At 39.8% G+C, this 20,146-nt stretch overlaps 1 protein-coding gene across 4 annotated transcripts in view; it reads right to left on the reverse strand.

Annotated features, from left to right (window-relative positions):
• FARS2 (phenylalanyl-tRNA synthetase 2, mitochondrial) overlaps nt 1–19,926 on the reverse strand; it is a 523,925-nt gene extending 503,999 nt beyond the window's left edge. For all 4 annotated transcript variants that reach the window (XM_032250125.1, XM_032250124.1, XM_032250126.1 and 1 more), the window contains exon 1: nt 19,778–19,926. The gene's annotated coding sequence lies outside the window, so the exon portion shown is untranslated. The remainder of the gene's footprint in view (nt 1–19,777) is intronic.
• Between the last annotated feature and the right edge of the window lie 220 nt (nt 19,927–20,146).

The following is a 20,146-nucleotide window of genomic DNA, read 5'->3' on the forward strand; positions in this document are numbered from 1 at the left end:
ATAATCTAAAGATAAAGGTAAAAAATAAAAAGGCCAGGTGCAGCGGCTCATGCCTGTAACCCCAGCACTATGGGAGGCCAAGGTAGAAGGATCGCTTGAGTCGTGAAGTTTCACGCCAGCCTGGGCAACATGGCAAAACCCTGTTTAGAAAAAAATACAAAAATACCGGGAGTGCTGATGCATGCCTGTAGTCCTAGCTACCCAGGAGGCTGAGGTGGGAGGAATGCTTGAGCCCAGGAGATTGAGGCTGCAGTGAGCCATGAGCATGCCACAGCATTCCAACCTGGACAACAAACAGAGACCCAGTCTCAATAGATGGATAGTAGGACAGGCAGGCAGGCAGGCAGGCAGATAGATAGACAGACAGATAGACAGATAGCTAGATAGACAGACAGATAGAGTGCTTGTAGAAGGGGCAAATCAAACAAGATATACCAGAGATTTAAGAAAAAGAGACACCTTAAGACAACAGATAAGAAATATGTTGGTACAGCTCAAAAAACAGAAGAGAAAATTGAAACTAATACAAAATGATTGTGATATTAGAAGTAACAAGATGGTAAGTAAGCATAAATAAAAATCCAGTCAAGCCTGAGAAGCCTCACCAAAAGAGATGAAAAAGGGCCCGGTGCGGTGGCTCAAGCCTGTAATCCCAGCACTTTGGGAGGCCGAGGCGGGTGGATCACGAGGTCAAGAGATCGAGACCATCCTGGTCAACATGGTGAAACCCCGTCTCTACTAAAAATACAAAAACATTAGCTGGGCATGGTGGCGCGTGCCTGCAATCCCAGCTACTCAGGAGGCTGAGGCAGGAGAATTGCCTAAACCCAGGAGGCGGAGGTTGCGGTGAGCCGAGATCGCGCCATTGCACTCCAGCCTGGGTAACAAGAGTGAAACTCCGTCTCAAAAAAAAAAAAGAAAAATATTCAAAGACATTACAGAAAAGAGACCTCTCCTAAATTAAAACAGCAGACCAGGCTCCAAGAAAAATTAGTATGTAATGATCAATACTAATAGCTTGGTAAAGGTACTGAACTTCAGAGAAAAATAATTCATCACACGGGCTCAGAAAGACAATGGAGTCACTCTAAATACGGACTGGAACCAGATTCTGTATTATTAGGCAGAAAAAACTGTCACCTAGAAAACAGAAAAGTCAGGCTGGCATCATTTTTAAGGCTGGCCAGTGTTTCTTGAGTACAAACGTAACACATATTCTCAAAACATCCAATAATTCAAGGACATAATACTGATTAACCCTTCCTTAAAAAAAAAAAAAAAGTTGGTCAAAATGCACATCCAAGAAATGGAAAACTCTTTGCAAAGAACTGGTTGGCGAGAACTGATGCCACTTAAAAGAGTATAGCTAAGCAATCACTGGAGCTACTGAGTAACAGCAGAGTGTACAAGTTAAAAACCAAACAACATAAAAATAAAACAAATCAAAGAGTGGAGCAGGGAGGGAAGGTGGGAGGAAGTGCAAATGCACCCCTTTTTTTCATCTTTCAAAGCAACCACATAGACCAGCTAAAATCAAAACTTTCTGTCAAAAAAGATCATGAGCCAAACATCAGTGTTCCATGATTGGTTTGAAGTGCAGCAATCCCTTCATTTTCATAATTTCTCTCTCTTGTGTTACATTTAAGCAAAAATAAATATATTTCTTAAAATTAAAAACACCATGCATGGTATGATCCTATCTTTGTAAAAGACTTCCTAGTCATCCATGCTTCCATTCATCTACATAAAAATTCAGACAGGTGGCTGGGCCTGGTGGCTCATGCCTGTAATTCCAGCACTTCGGGAGGCCAAGGCATGCAGATCACATGAGCCCAGGAATTTGAGACCAGCCTGGGCAACACAGTAAAACCCTATCTGTTAAAAAAAAAAAAAAAAAAATACACACACACACAAGAATTAGCTGGCTATAGTGATACACACCTATAGTCCCGGCTATTCAGGAGGCTGAGGTGGATGAATCCCTCGAGCCTGGAAGGCAAGTGTTTGCAGTGATCAAAGATCATGCCACTGAACTACAGCCTTGGCAATAGAGCAAGACTTTGTCTCAAAAAGGGGTGATGATATGGTTTCACTGTATCCCCACCAAAATCTCACCTTGAATTGTAGTTCCCATAATCCCTAGGGGTCATGAAAGGGACCGGGTAGGAGGTAACTGAATCATGAGGGCAGTTTCCCCTATGCTATTCTCATGATAGCTCTCATGAGATCTGATGGTTTTATAAAAGGCTTCCTGCTGAGTGCAGTGGCTCACGCTTATAATTCCAACTCTTAGGGAGGCAGAGGCAGGAGGATGGCTTGAGCCCAGGAGTTCAAGAGACCTGCCTGGGCAATATAGTGAGACCCTATTCTCCACAAAAAGGAAAAGGGGCTTCCCCTTTGGTTGGCTCTCATTCTTCTCTCTCCTGCTGCCTTGTGAAGAAGGGTGTGTTTGCTTCCCCTTCTGTCATGATTGTAAGTTTGCTGAAGCCTCCCCTGGAACTATGAGTCTATTAAACCTCTTTCCTTTATAAATTACCCAGTCTCAGGTATGTCCTTATAGCAGCGCAAAAGCAAGCTTACACAGGTGATTAGAATGATGCTTACCAAATATTAACCACCATCATTTCCAGACTATACGACTTGTGGCTTGTCTCCCACTTCTTTTCCAATGTGCTTGGATTTTAAATAAAGAGTAGGTATCATTTTCAGAAAACCTGTATGTCAGGATGTTAAATTGAAGTTTTGAATGAGATAAAAATGAATAAATGCCAAATGTACAATTTACAAAGGGAATGGATGAAAATCATTTCTGCAACTCTAGGACTACAGTCAGTCCAAAGACAAGACAAAAAGCAGTCAGAGCGCTGAAAAGAGAGGGATTTTCAAAGGATTCCTTCAGAGGAGTTTGATGGAGCCCTTGGCCTCAAGCCAAGGGAAGGAGAAAAAGTATCTGCCTCAAAAAGTTTCAACCAATCCCCTGGGGAAGGGGCTGATGTCTGCTCCATGCAGTGGGGTAGACCATGAACATGCACCCAACAGGCACTAGAGACTTGAGGAAGGGCCGAGAGTGAGCACAAAGGACTGCATTGGTGAGGTTACTGCACCAACCAGCAGTGGGCTGTCTCAGGGGCCAGATAAGGGCAGTACAGGAGAGAGCCAGCGCTAAGCCACTGTAAGTCTTGCCCAAGAAAGCACCTGGGCAGCTTGGAGAACATCAACAGTAACATTTCTTCTGTGGAAAGGAGCTCTGAAGAGCCAGGGGCAAAGGGAGATATAGCAAGCCAAGAAGAATCGCCTAATTCAAGGAAGATGAAATTGGAAGGATCCAGTAGGGGTCTTCTGAAGAACCCAAGAAAAAGCCTAGAGTACCTAGCCACCCAGCTAACACAGAATTGCTGTGGTTCTTTACTCTCTTTTCCCATTCTTCCACTCTGGCAGTGGCCTAAGTGGTAAACACTCAGCTCACGGGAAAGGGATAAGCAGAGAAAGAGAAAAAAAGCCAGCCATAGCCGGGCGCGGTGGCTCAAGCCTGTAATCCCAGCACTTTGGGAGGCCGAGACGGGTGGATCACGAGGTCAAGAGATCGAGACCACCCTGGTCAACATGGTGAAACCCCGTCTCTACCAAAAATACAAAAAATTAGCTGGGCATGGTGGTGCGTGCCTGTAATCCCAGCGACTCAGGAGGCTGAGGCAGGAGAATTGCCTGAACCCAGGAGGCGGAGGTTGCGGTGAGCCGAGATCACGCCATTGCACTCCAGCCTGGGTAACAAGAGCGAAACTCCGTCTCAAAAAAAAAAAAAAAAAAAAAAAGCCAGCCATACATCCCCACACTTTCCCATCAACAAATCCTTTACAGGGGAAGTAGGTAAGGAAAGAAGCTTTTACCCAGAGGCAGGAAATGACCGCTGAATGACCACATTTCTTTTTTAGTTGAAAGAACTCAATTGGCTTTATTATGATTCTAGAATTGCACAACACTTTATGCCATAAAATAAAAAAAGCGTTACTGAACACAATTTTAAAGACATGCTACAGAGAAAAAAAAGAAAACTGTGTTTGATTTACATCTCATGGCTCGCACTAGGTCCACATACTGGTTACATATGCAACGTCACCAAATCATAAGAAGAAATGCAGATAGCTAGAGAGATGGGTATATACCTACAAGGTTTCTTCTTTACACTATAAATCAGTCTACAAGTAAAAGCACATCAACAAAGCAGAGTAGGGAAATAAGTAGAACTGAGAACTATATAGCAGAACAATTAGAATGATATTACAAAGCAGTGAACACAAAATCTAGGCTAAGTAAGAAGGGACGTAAAGATATGAGAGGGATATGGCACAATGAAAAGGCAGGAAGGCCAATGGATTGTAAATCCTAGCGGTTTCAAAGAATTGCAGAGTAGTGGGGGCAAAAGGAGTCAACTGAAATCTAAGAATATCAGAGTAAGGGAAATGCTTAAAATTGAGGTTATGGAGGAAGTTCAGTCAACAAATCACGTTTGACTCCAAATGCCAAGTGGGTCAGCCGACCCACTTACTGTTTGTTTCCTTCTTTTACAGGATTGTTATGAGTATTAAACAAGGTAACACCTGAAGCAGCTACCCAACACCTGATACATAATAAGCACTCAAAGAGTAGTCCCACTAATGCAGATGGGAGCTAAGGAGAGCATGAACCAGGAACATCACAGTGGCGAGGAGCAAAGACAACTGAGCCATCAGAACAGAACCACGCTCATTTTAAAATTCATATTACTTAGCTTCAAATACAAGAATCCTGCAACATGAAAGAAATCCAATTTTCAGGAAAATAAGTAAGAAAATCAAGAGACATAAACAATGAAAATATGGATAGTAGCAAGATAAGGATAGTCCAGTGAATTATTAATCAGTCAATTATCAAATACTTGTCGAATTCTATGCAAATAGTTATTGAATCCTATGCAAGGTGCAATCTCAGAATTTATCTCAGCATCTATCTGCTAATAACATATTGTTCAGCACATAAACAAATTGAGAGCTGGATTAGAAGCAAAATAGAGAGTTTTATTGATTGCTCAGTCAAAAAGGGGTGGGAGCCAAGAATGAAGTGCCCCAGGCGCTGCTAATAGAACAATGAGAGGACATGCTTCTGCCATATGAGGGCAGATGAGAATATGCCATGGAGCCATGGACGAGACAGAAGCCATATGGTTAAAATGGGAGAAATACCCTGACCTGATTATGACGACACCAGGGATTCCCAGGCTATTCTAGCCTGAGGGTAAGTTTTAACTTTGAAAAAGTATCCAACCCCCAACAAGATCAGATATATACTTTCAATATCCATTGAGTAATTAGAAATTACTTGAAAGCATTAATGAATCACAGTAGCTTTTAATCACTGCATATTTTTACAATCACTACACTGCCCACATGTGTTTGAAAAAGGGGAGGACATACTCCCCATTTTGAAGTTTTGAAACTTCAAAACTGTGTTAAATCAACAGATGATGTTGGGGACACTCAGGATTCATAAGTCCTTGTTTCTGTGGCTCCCGTGGTTGTCTAACACACAAGTTAGAGACCAAAGTTGTCATTGATTGAGCTGACAGAACCACAAATCATTTAAAATTCATATTCCCCATCCTAGAATTGCAAAACCTGCCATATAGTAAAGAAAAAGAAAAAAAAAAACTAGTTTTTTGAGTTTTAAGCAAAAAATAAAAATTAAATTTAAAAAATTAAAAAAAAAATTTTTAAGCCAATATTGAAGTTAAAAGAATGGGATTCAAACAAAACATAAAACCAAAGCTCAGTTTCATCAAATGACCAAATAGCAAATATTCATTGAATGCTTAGTGTATGCTTACTAATGATCACTTTCTATCATTATATTTAAAAATCTACACATCAATTATACTTCTTCAAGCATAGAGCCAAAGAGAATAACCCAATTCCTGGACAATTAGGGCTTGAAAACAAACACAGTGGTAAAAACACTTAACCAATGCAGAAGAATGCTAATTACAGACAGTAAGAATTAAACATAATTTTAGTTTTTCAAGGCTGCTTTTAATTTTTACTACCAAATCAAATATGGCATGCCATAGTCTGGTAAATGCACACATTTTAGAATCAAACAGTCCTCAGTTCAAATATCAAATCTGTCATGTGAACTTGGGCCACTTATTTAAACTCTAAGCTTTGGTGGTGGTGGAGTGGGGAGAAGGGTGTTTCTGTCTTTCTTGACAAAATATAAGTAACAATGTCTACTTTGCTAAATTAGTATAAGAATCAACCAAGTAAGAATGTATGTCAAATGTCTTTTGCAATGTTGGGCAATCAATTAAAAACTGTTTGAGAAAAAATAGAATTCAATATTGTCTGTGACTCTCAGGAAAATCTCCTACATGAGGCTCAAGACCACATCACAATGACATGTTATCATTTTTCTGTTTAATAGAAGACAGACTCAGTTAACAGAAAATCACTATCTTAACCAAGGAAAGGCAGGGGTAGAGGCCCCTTCCACAGCACAGATGGCAGAGCTGCAGCAAGGGAAAGACCTGAAAAGTCTGCAAATTCGTTGTTAAAAGCTCCTGTACTGAAAGGCCCAATTACTTTTTTTATGTTCCTGTTAATATTCACAAGCTTTCTTTTAGAAGCCCAAACAATACAAAGTAAGATCGTGATTAAATAACCATGTGCCCACAATTTCTGTACTAAGTGAACATTTCCATTCCTCTTGCACCTTAGTACAGCCAGCTAATCATGCACAAAGAGATTCATCCTTGAAGCCAAGAACAACCTCTTATTGTGCCCGACACCCCCAGTCTCCTACTGGCCACGGAGCCACATCAGTTTGGGAACCCAGAGTGATCACACAATTGAAGAATCACACATCTGGGCAGAAGGTGTTGAGGATGCATTCTGTAGAGAATAAAGGGAAAGTGAAGCTCTTTGATGAGCCTCCAATTCTTAGTTCTTGCAATTCCAAGGGTATGCAGAGTAACAAAGTCATCACAGATTACTGTTATCAAGTAGAATGACCATATGTGTCAGTATCCCCAAGACAGTTCATGTTTATGCCTGTCATGCCAGCATAATTATTTAATAGCACCCACTTTCACTGATCTCAAGTATCCTGACATAAGAAATAAATTATGTGATTATCCAAATGTTAAGTAATTTACCTAAAATGATGTGGAAAAATCTGATACAGCTGTGAAATGCTACCAAATTGACAATATCTCAGTCAAGTTTTCTCCCTTACTATCACATACATACAGCATTTATACTCATTTCAAAAATGCACAATAAATCTCCCTAGACACAGTAAAATAATACCAACAATCTAGAATTACAGCATGATGAAACTAAAAAAATTATAAAGTATCTGCATTTTAAGTCAATAACTTGTGTCAATAATTTATACAAATCCCCCCGCCGCCATTGAGCCTACTTTTTCAGAAAGAAGAGATTCCAAATGCAATTTTAAATGATTGTGACTAACAACAGAGCTAAAATGATAGTCATTTCCATGCTTCCAGTGCTATCCAAAAGCATAAAATATAAACATTCACTACCAGGGGCTTTTAACTTCAATTTGTAAAAATAGTGCCAGCAAAGCTTAAGATAATGTAAAATTCTGATAGAAGAAATCATAACGCAAGAGAAAAAGTATCCAAAATACGTATCACTCTTCTGAAGGAACTGACAAGATGTTTACTCAGTTAGTATGCTAAGTGACTATGCTACTCCCATTGTATTTTCTAATAAGGCAAACAAAATTAAAGTCTCGAAGCCTAAAATCTAACCCTAAATCCTGACCAGTAGGGAGCAATGTAATCCAAACAAATACAACAAAAAAGTGGCTGAACACTTCATGTTACCTAATATTCTTGGTGGTGACAGAGCAGGAGGATGAAAGATGCAGAAATCTAAAAATTTCAGGTTTATATGTTCCTTCATTTACTCATTTAATAAAGGTTTACTGAGCACTTACTAGGCACTATGCCTCTAGTGATGAACAAAACAGAGATGGTCCCAGCCCTCATGGAATTCTTGTGGGAGAACTCAACATTAAGCCAAGAACCCACCATTATGTAGATATACTTTGTACAATTTTACATTATAAAAATTTAAGGTAAAGAATAAGCTGTCATAAGAAACAATAATAAAATCAGAAGGGTGTAATTTAAACTGAAGTTGGGTACATTGCCTGAAGAAGCAACATTTAAGCTGAGTAGTCATGAATGCAGTGAAGAGTATAAGAGAATATTGATTATTCAACAGAAGGACCCTCATACACAAATGCCCTTCAGTGCAAAAAAGCTTGGCCTATGTGTACATGTAACAAACACATTCTTTTTAAGACAAAAATAAAATATCCCAGTGCTTCACAAGCAGCAAAGACAAATAACCTTAAATTGACAAATATAATAAATTACAAAGAAAGACTTTTGGCAAGGCTGAGGCAGGGAAGCTCTATTTTATTTTTGGCCCTATATTGAGACATGTTGGCCCAGGCTCACACCTGTAATCCCAACACTTTGGGAGGCCAAGGTAGGAGAATTGCTTTAAGCCAGAAGTTCAAAAGCCTGGGCAACAAGGCAAAGCCTCACCTCTACCAAAAACAAATTTGTCTTAATTAGCTGGGTAAGATGGCAAGCACCTGCAGTCCCAGCTACCCAGGAGGCTGAGGGGGGAGGTTGCTTAAGCCCAGGAGTTGGAGGCTATAGTGAGCCATGATTGTGTGACTGCACTCCAGCCCGGGTGACAGAACAAGACCCTATCTCTAAAATAAATACATAAATAGACATGTTGAGCTGCATAAAACAGAAAATCCAAATAATCATGGCTTAAAATAGAAAGACATTAGTTGCTAGCACAATATGAAGTCTAGAGGCATCCAGTTCCAGCGTTCACTCCACAGCTCAGAAAACCCAGTTTTTAGGCTGCAATCTCATATTGTTTTGGCCTTTCCCTCATGCACTTCTCGTAGTTGCAAGATGTCTGCTGAGCTTCAAGCATTAGTCTTAGTTGCATTCCAAGCAGGGGAGAAGATGACATAGTAAGCCCTATTGTGTGAGTTCTTATCTTTTAATAAAAAACAAAATCTTTCCTAGAAACCTTCCAGTCAACTTCCTGTTGTCTCATTAACCAGATCTGTATCTTGTGGCTATGCCTGACTATGATTAACAAGTATCTGGTAAAAAGGGAACGGAATCACCACGAATGCCTAAGACCACATTACAATTCATTTCCAGGAACTAGGCACGTGGCCACCCAAACAAAATCAGGGTTGTAATGGTCGGGAAGAAGTATAGTTGATTTGGTTGATAGGTAGCCAACTAATACTATCTGCAAAGTCACTGAATAATTTTTACAGGTAAGTTACAATAGCTCCTCTCTGTCTGCAGAGGTTCCAAGACCCACAGTTGATACCTGAAACCATGGAGCGTACGAAACCCTAAGTACTGTTTACCATGTTTTTTCCTGTATGTGAATACCTATGGTAAAGTTTAATTTATAAATTAGGTACGGTAAGAGAGTGAACAATAACTAATAATAAAATAGAGAACCAGATATAAAACCACACATTTACAGTCAATTCATTTTCGACAAAGTTGTTAAGAACATACAATGGGAAAAAGACACTCTTCCATAAACGATTCTGAGCTCCTGTCTCTTACCATATACGAAAATTAAAGAGTTAAATCTAAGACCTGAAACTATGAAACTACTACAAGAATACATTGGGGAAACAAACCAGGATATTGATCTGGGCAAAGATTTTTTGTGAAGACCTCAAAAGCACAGACCACCAAAGCAAAAACAGAAACATGAGATTACATCAAGGAAAAAGGCTTCTGTAAGCAAAGAAAACAATCAACAAAATGAAAACACAACCCAGAATCTCCCACGGTATAGGAGACAGTATTTGCAAACCATCCATCTGGCAAGGGATTAATAACCAGAATATCTAACAAGCACAAACAATTCAATAAGAAAAAAACACAAATAATCTGATTAAAAATTGGGTAAAAGATCTCAATAGACATTTCTCAAATGAAGACATATAAATGGCCGATAATTATATAAAAAATGCTCTACAGACTAATTAACAGAGAAATGTAAATCCAAACCACTATGAGATATCATCTAACCCCAGGTAAAATGGCTTTTATCAAAAAAGTAATAAAAGATGCTGGCACGGATGTGGAGAAAGGGGAACTCTTGTAAACTGTTGGTGAAAATTTAAGTTAGTATAGCCAATATGGAAAACTGTATGGAGGTTCCTCAAAAAACTAAAAATAGAACTACCATATGTCCAGCAATGCCACTGCTGGGACTAAATCCAAGAGAAAGGAAATCAGTATTATCAAAAAGATATGTGCATTGTAATTGGCACTCCCATGTTTACTGCAGCACTATTCACAAAAAAAAGGCAAAATATGGAACCAACTTGTCTATCAATGGATGCCAGGATACAGACAATGTGGGATAAATACGCAATAGAGTATTATTCAGCTATAGAAAAGAATGAAATCCTGTCATTTGCAGCAACATGGATGGAACTGGAGGTCATTATGTTAAGTGAAATACGCCAAGCACAGAAAGACAAACATCGTATTATTTAATTACTCATATGTCGTAACTAAAAAAGTGAATTTCATGAAAATAGAGAGTAGACTTGTGGTTTACCAGAGGCCAAGAGGGGTACAGGGCAGGAGAGATGCAGAGAGGTTGACTAATAAGTAAAAATATAGCTTGATATAAGAGATAAGACTTAGTGTATGATAATTCACTGAGTGACTATAGTTTATAGTTCAAAACAGCAAGAAGAAAACAATTTGAATGTTTCTAGCATAAAAACAAATATTTAAGGTGATAGATATCACAATTACACTAATTTGATCTTTACAAATTATATTAATGTATTAAATTATCACATGTATCCCAAAAATATGTACATCTATTATGTATCAATACAAATAAATAAAAACAATCTGAGATAAGAAAAATACAAACCAAGGCTTGGCATGGTGGCTGACGCCTGTAATCCCAGCACGTTGGGAGGCCAAGGTGGGAGGATTACAAGGTCAGGAGTTCAAGACCAGCCTGACCAACATGGTGAAAGCCTGTCTCTACTAAAAATACAAAACTTAGCCGGGTGTGGTGGTGTGTGCCTGTAATCCCAGCTACTCTAAAGGCTGAGGCAGGAGAATCACTTGAACCCAGGAGGCAGAGAAGCAGAGATTGTGCCACTGCACTCTAGCCTGGGCAACAGTGCAAGTTTCTGTCTCAAAAAAGAAAGAAAGAAAGAAAGAAAAGAAAAATACAAACTATTATAATCATAATTTTTCTGCCTGTTCTCTGATTGTGTTTCTCCTTGATTTAATAATGCAACTGCTCATGATATCATTTCTGCATAAGATAGTGGTTATTATTGTTTTTTGAAAAGAAAAAAATAAAAACCCATCATTAATTCAACAAGAAAAACTAATAATAAAGTAGAACAATTATAACAATATACCTACTATAATAAATGTTATGAAAAAGACAAAGAATATGGTTTCTTTCTCTCTCTCAAAACATTTCACCCCACTGCACTCACTCTGTTAATTCTTGTGATCTGTCCATAACCAAATTGTGATCTTGTGATAACTGAGAAGGCAACAAAGTGACTAACAGGCAGGTGGCATGTATACACCATGGAGACACTGGACAAAGGAAGGATTCATGCCCTGGGCAGGTTTCAACACAAAACTTAGAACACACCCATTTAAAACATGCATTTTTTATTTCTGGAATTCTCCATTATATATTTTCAGAAGATAGCTGACTCTGGGTAACTAAGAAAGCAAAACCATGGGTAACGGTAGGGAACAGGGTCTTACTGTATTTGGATCTTACGTGACTGAGTCATTACACTATTCATATTTATTGATAATTTACTATGTGCAAAGCTAGATGTAAAGTGTTGAAGAAACAATGGTAATCAAAAACATAATCTCTGTTCTCATACACAGCCTAATATCACAAAAAATATTAAAAGAAACACATAACTCTGGCAAGACTGTTCTAGTGAACTTTGTTACCTTTTACAAAAAATAATTTCCCTTTCTCTTGGTAACTACCTCAATTTCAGTGTGTGTTCCCCCATGCCTACAGCTCCATCCTTCAGCTTTCACAGCCTACATACTTTGGGGACACCTTCCCCAACCCCTGCCTCTAGGAGTTAGGCAATTGTTTCCATCCTAAAATCGTATCTTCTCCCTGGCCAGTTATTGGTTCAGAAATGGATGAGTACATGACGCAGAAGGGCCAGTGACATGAACAGAGAGGACTGCTTGGCACTCTTGGTCCAGAAGCTCTCTCACTCCTCTAAGGCTCTGGAAACAAGTACCCCCAAACTGTTGATGGTCTCCCACAACCAAGAGAGGATTCTGGCCAGACAATAAAATTGACATTGGAGAAGACAAAGTGGAGAAAAGCACAAAATTGAATCTTTAGCAACGTCACTCAAACCAATCAACCCTAAAGCCCATCTGGCTTCTGAACTCTCAAGACACAGGAGACAATAAAGCCACTATGTTCGTTTAAATCAATTTGACTTCAGTTTCCTGTGACTTGCAACTTCAGTCACTCTAAGCTGAAGAGCAATTCACAATACTAAGGGAGCTTAAAAGATGAAGATTTACTCAAGTTAGAGAAGGTAAATTGAGTAACCATCTGTTAAACTGAAATCCGAAGAATAATTAGGAAGGGATGGAAGGGCACTCCGGGCAGCCGGATCAGCATTTGCAAAGGCCCCCAGGGTGGAGGAGAAAGAGGTAAGTACTAAAGAATGAGAAAAAGCAAGTGAAAAAGAAAAAGGTATAAAAAAGAATTTAGGCATACAAAAAGAAAAAGGTATGACATAGGGCTGGAGAAGTGGGTACGCACCATACTCGTCAGGGTCTCATAGGCTGTGTTAAGGAATTAGACTTCATCCTAAAAGTGCTGCAGGTTTTTGGGGAGAAGATGGCATAAAAATTACTGTCTATGCTGTGGTGACAATAATTCATATATATCTAAGGAACATACCTGACCACCAGTACTATAATGAACATTTCATTTTCAAATAGCTTTCAAGACAACAGAAGAAAGTTTAGGAAACACTATAACTTGACACATGTGGAATCTCCTCTTCAAAGTTAACAGGAGGGCATCCAGACAGTTTGACAGTTCTGGTGAAGCACACTTATGTCCTGAAATGTATTAATCTGGGATAGTTTACTTGGAAATTCTTTGAAGACCTGCGCTCTACAAATGAAAGCTGACTGTAATTATCATCCAGCCCAGCTCTCAGTACACAGAAGCCAAGGGCGTCAGTGGGATTCCTAAAGGGTTTAATGTTATAAATGCCCAGGCACATGTGCTTGTCTCAAAGTGCTGCAAGACTTGAAATAAATAACAGGATGCTTATCCCAAAATGTCAAGAAACAGGGAAGAAAGTATGCTGCCTGGTAAGCTTTTTCTATTTCATCACTGCTCCATTTTACTTTCTCCTGCACAGAATTCCAGGAACTGTTAAAAAAGATAAATCTCCCAAAAAACTCATCTTCATTAACTGAAGCTAACTCTGTTTTACTGTCTGCCAATATTACTAGAATCCATTCCACACAAGCTAGCCTTTTATTAGTCTTAAATACTGTTAGTTAATTAAAACTCACAATCACATATACAGGTTACAGGTTTGCCAGGCTGAGGTGCTTCAATTGTGCTCAGAAAATAATGCTTACATTAAAAAGTTATAAAATATTAAATTATGTAAAAGTATGCACTGTAACAGCAAAGAAATCATGACTTCTCTGTATATCTTCTGCTGTTAATAACAGTCTCCAGTATACTATCAAAGGCATGTATCATTCTGAGAGATCAGTTAATACCACAGAACTCAGAATGGCGTATCTGAAGACACTGACCTAGTATTTTTCCAGTGATCAGAAAAATGTAGGCTGTTTTTTGTAGAGAGTCAACACTGCAAATCCTAAACGTTTTCTGTAAACAACCTATTGACCTGAACAAACAAGAGATGGCAACTGATACTCTCACTCAAAGAAGTCAATCAGAACTTCAAATATGTCCCTAGAAAAATTACTAAAATGAGATATTGCTAAAGGGCATAGAGAGGACTCTTCTTTTCATGGCAAAGCTCCCAGAAGAGAGAAAACAAACTCTAAATAAATAATAGCTATAGTTACAATCAGCTGTAGCTAGTTTGATTAACAAATCATTCTAAAATATCCAGACAGTGTGAAAATATTATTCCTAAAATACTGGTCCCCCATAAGCAGGAACAAAAAAAGAATGAAAGTAATCTGTAACAGAATATTACAACAAATCCCACTGTAAAAGAATTCCCATGTTGGTAGGGATTTGTAGTATGAAAAGATGGTTTCTTCCCTTTACAATGAAAATAATGTGTTTAAAAAAAAATCTCTAGAAATAAATAACATTTGATATACTTTACACAAAATAAATTGTCAATTTTATTATTACTGCCCACAAGTAAGGGAACCCTTAGTCTCCAATCAATGAAGCTAGAGTGTCTAGTTGCAATGTATCATAGCTTTCAAGGTTTCTCAAAACAGAGAACAGATTTTCCATAAGTATATTTGAAAAGAGCTTCTACAGAAATGGGAGTCTCAGAGAATCCCCCAAGAGGAAATGTCTCACATACACACATAAATAGACAACCAAAAAAAGGCACTAAGCCTTTTCAAAGAGATGGTAATAGAATAAAATGTAAATTTATCTTAAATAACTAAAAAGCTGGTATAAAAATCAACAATTGAGATTCCCTGAATATTTATAATATTTCCTATACAAATCGGTTAGCTTTACAAATAAGTGAGACTCCAACCAAATTAAAATTCAAATATGACTAAAATTTACCCATGTTATCCAAGGAAAATCAATAAACTTCAAATTCCTGAAGCTGGTACTTTATCTGTGAAGCAGTGCTGCATCATAGCTAGACAGATCACATTTCAGGCGAATACCCACCCTAGCTACTTTCTAGCTGTCTGATCCTGGCTAAATAAACTTTCAGCTTCATTTTTTTGTTGTTGTTGTTTTTTACTATTATTATATTGAGATGACATCTCACTGTGTTACCCAGGCTGGTCTCAAATTCCCGAACTCAAGTGATCCTCCCGCCTCAGCCTCCCAAAGTGCTGGGATTACAGATGTTAGCCACCACACCGGGCCAGCTTCACTTTTCTTAAATGGAGATAATAGCTCTTCCATCGAGTCATAGAAAGATTAACTCAAGTCATTTGGGACTCAGCTCGTCTCGTGCCTAACACATATGAAAGTCGATGTATCACGTTTCCACGGGATCTCCCTGTTCTCACCCTCATGCACTCTACAGCTCCGGCCAAAGCCCCTCCAAGGTCATGAGTGTTTTTCTCTTAGACCTCAATCAGGGTTTCTCTTTCACCCCTTCAAGGCAAAGGGTAAATCATCTTCCACCTACAGTAGCCATCTTACCACCACACACCCATTCAAATTCTTCAATTTCTTTCAAGGCCCAGGAGAAACTTAAATCTTCTCAAGCCCAACACAAACACTACCTCCTCCATGAAGCCTCCTGATTCCTTCAGATCAATGTTTCTCCGCCCTGGCTATACCCAATCATGGAGGGAACTTAAAAAACAATTAAACAAAAATCTCAGAAGCCTGGGCCTCAGCCCTGCTGTTGGTCTGAGGTGTGGCCCAAGCATAAGGGATGGAAGTGACTTCTTACACTGAGACCCAACGATGCTTCGCCAGCCCTTTCCTTGAAGCACTTTGTATAGGTTGGTGCAAAAGTAACTGCGGTTTTGATCATTACTTTTAATGGTCAAATCCACAGTTACTTTTGCACCAACCCAATATCTCCTACTCCTTATTTTAATTATATACAAATGTATTTAAAGTATAAACTTCTGGAAAATGGGATCCATGTTTGATTTATATATCGTCCTCAAGTTATCATCACGAGGACAGTAACTTGAACTTCCAGGCTGCTGGGTATCTCTTGAATGCACAAATAAAATTTCAGTGCCTCTGAAAAATAGGATTCAAATTCATGATTTGAAACAAAAGGCTATCCATACCTGAATAAATAATCTCCATTTCAACAGCTCAGCTGTTCAGCTCTACTTATATGACTCAGCCAATGCATAAGGGAAGAAATGATTTATTCCAGAAATAGGGAAAACATCACTAAAATAAACTTAGTGCAGGGCTAACCACTTCTGTGGTCCCTCCCTTCCCACCTCCTACCATCCTAAAACACTTAGAGTTCTCTAAATAGATCAAGCACCCTTCTGCCTCCATGCTTGGAATATCCAATACAATCTTTAACCACATTCCTCATCTGGCTCTTACTATTCATTCTAGAAACACCTATGATGGAAAGCCTTCCCTTAAGCAAAAGTCCTGGTTCAATATTCCTCTTCCGTATTCCTTTAGTACTTGCTAAATTATTGCTCTTATCACAGCAACTGTCAAAAAGAAATTATTGGCCAAGTGCCACGGCTCACACCTATAAGCTGAGCTCTTTGGGAGGCCAAGGCAGGAGAGGCACTGACGAGTTTGAGACCACACTGGACATCATAGTGAAATCTCATCTCTACAAAAAAAAATGTTTTTTAATTTGCCAGACATGGTAGCATGAGCCTATAGACCTAGCTACTTGGGAGGCTGAGGCAGGAAAATCACTTCAGGAGTTTGAAGTTAAAATGAGCTATGATCACACCACTCACTGCACTCTAGCTTAGGAAGCAGAGCAAGAACCTGTCTCTATAAATTATTGTTTGGTTTATCTAGTCACCTACAGGTTTCTTAGGGGTGGGGAGTCTCTCATCACTGTAATTATGTCATCTTATACAACATATGGTACTTATGGACTGGGCACCGTGGCTCACACCTGTAATCCCCTCACTTTTGGAGGCCAAAGCAGGTGGATCCCCTGAGATCAGAAGTTCGAGTCCAGCCTGGCCAACGTGGTGAAACCCCATCTCTACTAAAAATACAAAAAATCAGCCAGGCGTGGTGGTGTACACCTGTGATCCCAGCCACTTGGGAGGCTGAGGGAGGAGAATTGCTTGAACGTGGGAGGTAGAGATTGCAGTGGCTGAGATTGCGCCATTGCACTCCGGCCTGGGCAACAAGAGTGAAACTCCATCTCAAAAAAAAAACAAAAAACAAAAAAATCATAAAGTATGGTACTTATGAAGTCTTCAATAAATGCTGAAGGAATTAATAAATGAGGAAAAAGGCTTGAGTTTGTTCATCTGTACAAATGAATGAGTTGATATATAAGGTCTTCCCCCTTCATGTTCTATTAAAATGAAGGATCAATGTATAATACTTAGATTCATGTGTGGTGTAGGATAGAATAATTTTTTTCTTTTGTTTTTTTTTTTTTTTTTGGAGAGGGTCTCACTCTGCTGCCCAGGCTATAGTGCAGTACCATGATCATGGCTCAACATAGCCTCGACCTCCAGGGCTGAAGCAATCCTCCCACCTCAGTCTCCTGAGTAGCTGGGCCTACAGGCACATGCCATCACTCCCAGCTAATTTTTGTACTTTTTGTGTAGAGATGAGGTTTGCTATGATGTATTTTTTGTATAGATGGGGTTTTGCCATGTTGCCCAAGCTGGTCTCAAACTCCTGGGCTCAAGTAATCCACCTGCCTCAGCCTCCCAAAGTGCTGGGATTACAGGTATGAAGCACCATGCCCAACTGAATAATTTCTAAATAATATCATAAGTTACTACTTCTATACAAATTTTACATCATTTTGATATTTAAGCTTCAGGACAGTAAATTGTTGTTACGCTGTTTATTACGATTTGAGAAATTTCTCTTCACACAGCATTAGGTGGTCATGGACAACCCTAATTTTAATAGAAGATAATGCAAGATTTTACATAAAGAACTATAGGTAGTTGATAACTTTGGATAAATGAAAAATGAATATTAAACAAATTTTTATGTTTTGATTCCTAAATGGTACCTCCTATTTTAGATATTCCCTAAGAAAAATTTCAACCCAGAATAGAATGCATATTAAGGAACATATGTGTATGGTCCATTCTTCAGCTTCTGGCCCATTCTACTTACAATCTCAAATAGAGTTCTTCTTTTAAAAAAACAAAAAAGGCATCTCCACAATAAAGATATGCAAAAGTGAGACGTAGCTTCCAAATTAATATTTTCTATTAGCCTCTCAAGGCAATGATGTCCAACAAACTGGTAAACCATTTTAAATAAACTAATGAGGTATTTTTGTGAAGACCTGGCTCAGAATTAACTGGGAAGCTATCACTTTCCTAACTGTGACCCTTGCTTGTACTAACAGAGGACAAGGCTACCCAAACTATTTAAACTATACATATTTATTTGGAAAAGTTGTATTTGATTACCACAACGTTGAGTCATTTAGATACATTAATTATATACATTTATGATTAAATCCCCTAATAGGTAGAAACAATTGTAACTGGCTTACTGCAACCTCCGCCTCCCAGGTCCCTGATTCTCCTACATCAGCCTCCCAGGTCCCTGACTCTCCTACATCAGCCTCCCAAGTAGCTAGGATTACAAGCACGAGCCACCAAGCCCAGCTAATTTTTGTATTTTTCAGTAGCGTGTTATACTGGCCCGAGCATAGAAAGTTAACACCAAGACAAGAGTATGCCAAATTGTAGGGTCTTTATTGCCGGCGGCCACGAAGGACTCGCGTCTCTCCAACCCATGGATGGCCCCGAAAGGAGGGTGTCAAGACCTTTTATGCCTGTAAACTACCTTGGGAATGAGGGTGAGGGGCAGGAGTGAGGGCCAGTGGATTCCAAAAGCAAATCACCTCCTGGGCGGAGACGAGGGTGAGGGGCTCCAGACATTCCGAGGGCCAAGGGGCTATGGATATTCCGATTGTTACTTAAGTGGTTTACAGAAGTCAAGGTAAGCGTTAGTTTACATATTGTCTGGATATGGGCGGAAATTACAGACCTTAGTTACTTATTACAAGTCGCAGGGGCCAAGATGGCGTGGGTTTGGACTACTTGCCTGTCACATCAGGATTACGGAGAGTAGTTTCAACACAAAGCCTAGGTGTGGTTGAGGTATACAGTTTTATGGGGCTTTTACCATGTCACACTGACGGGGTTTCACCATGTTGGCCAGTCTGGTCTTGAACTCTTAACCTCATGTTCCGCCCGCCTCGGCCTCCCAAAGTGCTGGGATTACAGACATGAGCCACTGCATCAGGCCGTTTTGTTTTCACGTATAAAGCTACTCCTTACTGTGCTTGAGTGCAGAAAGGTGTGGTTCTTCCCAAGGTTGATTATGTAATGCAAGATTCCAAAAACAAGAAAATTGCTTTGCGAACACAGTACCAGAATTGGCTGAGGCTTCCCTGCGCCCAGTCCCATGCTCAAAGATCAGAACAAGCAACTTTATCCACCACTTTAATAAGGTAATTCAAAAAAGTTTAGGTCAAGCCATGGGAGAACACTTGCTCCGCTTCTTGGAGAATACCTAAATCCCTAAAGGTCTCTAATTATTCTCCGAAGTCTACAGCCGGGCTGCATTTTACCCATTTATTAGTTTACAAAACCACGGGAACACTTCACTCAAAAGCAAATCCACATCCGGAAACAGGAAAAAATCCACGGTCAATGTAAAGCCCCTACCACACCTACTGCCCACGTCGCACCCCAGGCTGCAATGAGGCCGGCACTCACTCACCGCTCTCCCGGGAAACCCAGACCCAAGTGTTTCAAAATCAGAAGCGTGGCAGGCTAGCTCGCTCTCACGGGCAAGAATCTTAAACCCCAACTGAACAGATACCCATGTACGCTGGGCGCCGCCATTTTGACAGAAAGCGGGCCTGTCTCGCAGGCCCCTACGCAGGTCGCCCTGAGCAGCGCCGGAGTGCCACAGAACACCTGGCTCGTCACCTCCACACCCAGACATCGCGCCTCCCGACCTAGCGAAGGCCAGGAAACCCCACCCAGTCGAGCAGGATCGGGCGAAGTCAAGTCACCCTTGAAATCCCGCAAGGCCTCTAAGGCAGCACTGAGGGCGGCCGCAGCCAGTGGGGGCGGGGCATC

The sequence above is a fragment of the Sapajus apella genome, unplaced genomic scaffold, assembly GCF_009761245.1.
Source record: "Sapajus apella isolate SASKATOON/1434 unplaced genomic scaffold, GSC_monkey_1.0 scaffold70, whole genome shotgun sequence".
In the NCBI taxonomy this organism is placed as follows: domain Eukaryota; kingdom Metazoa; phylum Chordata; class Mammalia; order Primates; family Cebidae; genus Sapajus; species Sapajus apella.